General features: G+C 38.6%; 1 protein-coding gene across 6 annotated transcripts in view; it reads right to left on the reverse strand.

The window, feature by feature from the left end:
- The window catches only part of LOC135549555 (sorting nexin-13-like), a 71,421-nt gene that overhangs the window by 5,752 nt on the left and 60,669 nt on the right, over positions 1 to 5,000 (reverse strand). The window lies entirely within an intron of this gene.

Genomic DNA, 5,000 nt, shown 5'->3' on the forward strand with positions numbered 1-5,000 from the left:
TGAACCACGGGAAAAGGGTTCTTCATTTGCTATTTAAGTGCACAGATGACATGTATTTTTTCCTGCTGCCCCTGTTTTGATACAGGTGCATGATAATGGTCCATTCTAAATCAAAACAAATGTCACACATATATATTATTTAGTACATGTAAAGACAATATTAATTCAATATTGTGATGGGTGACAATATTAGCCTATCACGTCTGAATTATATATATTATTTAGTATATGTAAAGACAATATTAAATCAAGAATAGTGTGATGGGTGACAATATTAGCCTATCACGTCTGAATTATATATATTATTTAGTATATGTAAAGACAATATTAAATCAAGAATAGTGTGATGGGTGACAATATTAGCCTATCACGTCTGAATTATATATATTATTTAGTATATGTAAAGACAATATTAAATCAAGAATAGTGTGATGGGTGACAATATTAGCCTATCACGTCTGAATTATATACATTATTTAGTATATGTAAAGACAATATTAATTCAAGAATAGTGTGATGGGTGACAATATTAGTCCATCGCTGGCGAGTGGCGCGTCTGTAGCGAATTATGCATTATCTATCGCTAGGGAATGACACATCACCAACTGATGCATTATCACCAACGAATGATGCATTATCAATCACTATGGAATGACACATCACCAACTGATGCATTATCACCAACGAATTATGCATTATCTATCGCTAGGGAATGACACATCACCAACTGATGCATTATCACCAATGAATGATGCATTATCAATCACTATGGAATGACACATTATCACCAACAACTGATGCATTATCACCAACAGATGATGCATTAACACTAGGAAATGGTACATTTTCACCGACGAATGATGCATTATCTATCACTAGGGAATAACACATTATCACTAGGGAATACCACTATCACCAACGAACGATGCATTATCTGTCGCTAGGGAATGACGCATTATCACCAACGAATGACGCATTGTCACCAACGAATGACGCATTGTCACCAACGAATGACGCATTGTCACCAACAAATGACGCATTGTCACCAACAAATGATGCATTGTCACCAACAAATGATGCATTGTCACCAACAAATGATGCATTATCACCAACAAATGATGCCCAGCTTAAGGCAAGAAACAATGCCTTTTTTCTCTTGACTTTTTCAGATCATAGTGCCGCTAGTCTATAGGCCTATGTGTTTTAATAAGGTTGGTATTATTTTGGTATCTATCGCATCCCACAACTGTTTGGAATATTTATGTCTCACACAGAAGGACAAGTTGACAAATAGAATAGGTCAACTTTTGTACCATAGGGCTGCCGAGTGGCGCAGCGGTCTAAGGCACTGCATCTCAGGGCTAGAGGCGTCACTACAGACACAGCCTGGATTTGAACCAGGGTATCACAACCGTAGGGCGTGGTACAATTGGCCCAGCCTCGTCCGGGTTTGGCCGTTGTAGGCCGTCATTGTAAATAAGAATTTGTTATCAACTGACTTGCCTAGTTAAATAAAAGTTAAATAAAAATAAATAAAAAACAAAGCAGAGCACATGCCTTCATTCAACTTTTTTCAAATCATCATTAATTGCATCATGCAGCCTTAGAATGTATAACAAGTCTAAACATGAAGCCCAACATTTGTCTCACAACTAAAATAACATAAATAACTCTAAATGAAGCATACAGGAGTACCTGTTTCTTTGATAACCACTCAACACAGGTGCGCACTTCCCTTGGAAATCATTTGGAGAAAATATGCTTTATTTTATTCAGATTTGCTAAATTGTATTTTCATACTATAGAATAATATAAAATACTGCCACGGAATTCTAAGCAAATCTTGTCTGTTAAATGATCTAGTGTAGCCCACAGCCATATGACATAGCCAGATCAGGGCCTAACATAAGGACAAGGAGTATGCTTTATGTTCTTCTGAAATAAATTATATGAAGAAAATGTAGTCTTTCTTTAGACCTGTCTAAAATAAATAACGGATTTGTTTTACATGGATTTATTAACAATCCAAAGGTCTGCATCAGTGTCTTGTTGGCTGTTTTACATGGATTTCTTTATACACGTGGAAGACACTGATGCTCAATGTGTTTATGGTAATTAATAGTCAATTACCATGAAACCAGACCAGTTATTTGCTTTGCAATCACTGACATAATGTACTGATGGCCACAGCCCAAGCTGGAGAGTCAGAGTCGAGCCAGACTGTGTTGAGAGTCGAGCCAGACTGTGTTGAGAGTCGAGCCAGACTGTGTTGAGAGTCGAGCCAGACTGTGTTGAGAGTCGAGCCAGACTGTGTTGAGAGTCGAGCCAGACTGTGTTGAGAGTCGAGCCAGACTGTGTTGAGAGTCGAGCCAGACTGTGTTGAGAGTCGAGCCAGACTGTGTTGAGAGTCGAGCCAGACTGTGTTGAGAGTCGAGCCAGACTGTGTTGAGAGTCGAGCCAGACTGTGTTGAGAGTCGAGCCAGACTGTGTTGAGAGTCGAGCCAGACTGTGTTGAGAGTCGAGCCAGACTGTGTTGAGAGTCGAGCCAGACTGTGTTGAGAGTCGAGCCAGACTGTGTTGAGAGTCGAGCCAGACTGTGTTGAGAGTCGAGCCAGACTGTGTTGAGAGTCGAGCCAGACTGTGTTGAGAGTCGAGCCAGACTGTGTTGAGAGTCGAGCCAGACTGTGTTGAGAGTCGAGCCAGACTGTGTTGAGAGTCGAGCCAGACTGTGTTGAGAGTCAGTGAGTCTAGTCAGACTGTGTTGAGAGTCAGTGAGTCTAGTCAGACTGTGTTGAGAGTCAGTGAGTCTAGTCAGACTGTGTTGAGAGTCAGTGAGTATAGTCAGACTGTGTTGAGAGTCAGTGAGTATAGTCAGACTGTGTTGAGAGTCAGTGAGTATAGTCAGACTGTGTTGAGAGTCAGTGAGTATAGTCAGACTGTGTTGAGAGTCAGTTAGTATAGTCAGACTGAAATGTTGATGAAATGTTTGATTCTGTCCCAATCTTTCAGATATCCCATGTAGGTCTGTCGCGGTCAGGACATTTGGTCAACCGGTGATTGTCAAGCAAATAACTGTCGGTCTCATGGGAATTGACTGTTTATTAACATTTAGAGGATTCACACATACAGGCAGTGTGCCTATGAAACATGTACATTTTAAAGTCTAAAGTGTAATAAATCAATTTAATTGCCCGTACACCATCACAATAAATCCATTACTTATTTTAGGTAGGTCTTTCCTATGAAGCATTATAATATGAAGTGTCATTATTTTATAGTAAGAATATAAATTGAACTTCGCTGAATGAAATTGAAAGGATATTTTCCCGAGCTAGTGCGCACATGGAGAGGTTATTTATACTGTTTTTTTTTTGTCTTTTTGAAGTGATAATTTGAAACCAGGTTATATGCTTGATTTTGAGTTATTTGGCAACTTCAGTTTTGAATGATACAAACCATAGAAAGTCTTATGAAATCAAAACATATATATGGGCTGCATGATCCCACTATATTGATGATATTGATATATGGGCTGCATGATATTGATATATGGGCTGCACTATATTGATGATATTGATATATGGGCTAAATGATATTGATATATGGGCTGCATGATATTGATATATGGGCTGCACTATATTGATGATATTGTATATGGGCTGCATGATCCCACTATATTGATGATATTGATATATGGGCTAAATGATATTGATATATGGGCTGCATGATATTGATGATATTGATATATGGGCTGCACTATAGTGATGATATTGATATATGGGCTGCATGATCCCACTATATTGATGATATTGATATATGGGCTGCATGATATTGATATATGGGCTGCACTATATTGATGATATTGATATATGGGCTGCACTATATTGATATATGGGCTGCATGATCCCACTATATTGGTGATATTGATATATGGGCTGCACTATATTGATGATATTGATATATGGGCTGCACTATATTGATATATGGGCTGCATGATCCCACTATATTGATGATATTGATATATGGGCTGCATGATATTGATGATATTGATATATGGGCTGCACTATATTGATGATATTGATATATGGGCTGCACTATATTGATGATATTATAATAATAATAATAATAATAAATAATAATATATCCCATTTAGCAGACGCTTTTGTCCAAAGCGACTTACAAGTCGGCTGGGGCCACTACTTTTACATATGGGTGGTCCCAGCGGGAATCGAACCCACGACGCTTGGCGTTGCAAGCGCCATGCTCTACCGACTGAGCCACACAGGACCCCCATGGGCTGCACTATATTGATGATATTGATATATGGGCTGCACTATATTGATGATATTGATATATGGGCTGCATGATCCCACTATATTGATATATGGGCTGCATGATATTGATATATGGGCTGCATGATCCCACTATATTGATGATATTGATATATGGGCTGCAGTATATTGATGATATTGATATATGGGCTGCAATATATTGATGTAAAAAAAATCAACTTGGAACAAAGGCATACACCATTTCATGTCACAGTGTAAAATGAGAAAATGTGTGAAATTAGATTTGATTTAAAATGGTCAATTATCAGCCGGGCAGGCTAACCACCACCATCACCATTATATAATGATTCAGCTTTTAAGAGTTAGCATACACACCATTTTGTTAACCTCTTGAGCGTATAGAGACGCTAGCGTCTCTCCTGGCCAATAGCCTGGGGAAATGCAGAGCGCTAAATTCAAATAGTACGAGATGAAACTCAAACTTTCATTAAATCACACATGCGGGGGACTCAATTAAAGCTACACTCGTTGTGAATCCAGCCAACATGTCAGATTTAAAAAATGCTTTTTGGCGAAAGCATGAGAAGCTTTTGTCTGATAGCATGCACCCCCCGAAACACATGAACGCGACGTAAACAAAAGAATTAGCGTAGCCGGCGCTACACAAAACGCTGAAATAAAATATAAAACATGCATTATCTTTGACGA

This window comes from Oncorhynchus masou, chromosome 12 (genome assembly GCF_036934945.1).
Source record: "Oncorhynchus masou masou isolate Uvic2021 chromosome 12, UVic_Omas_1.1, whole genome shotgun sequence".
In the NCBI taxonomy this organism is placed as follows: domain Eukaryota; kingdom Metazoa; phylum Chordata; class Actinopteri; order Salmoniformes; family Salmonidae; genus Oncorhynchus; species Oncorhynchus masou.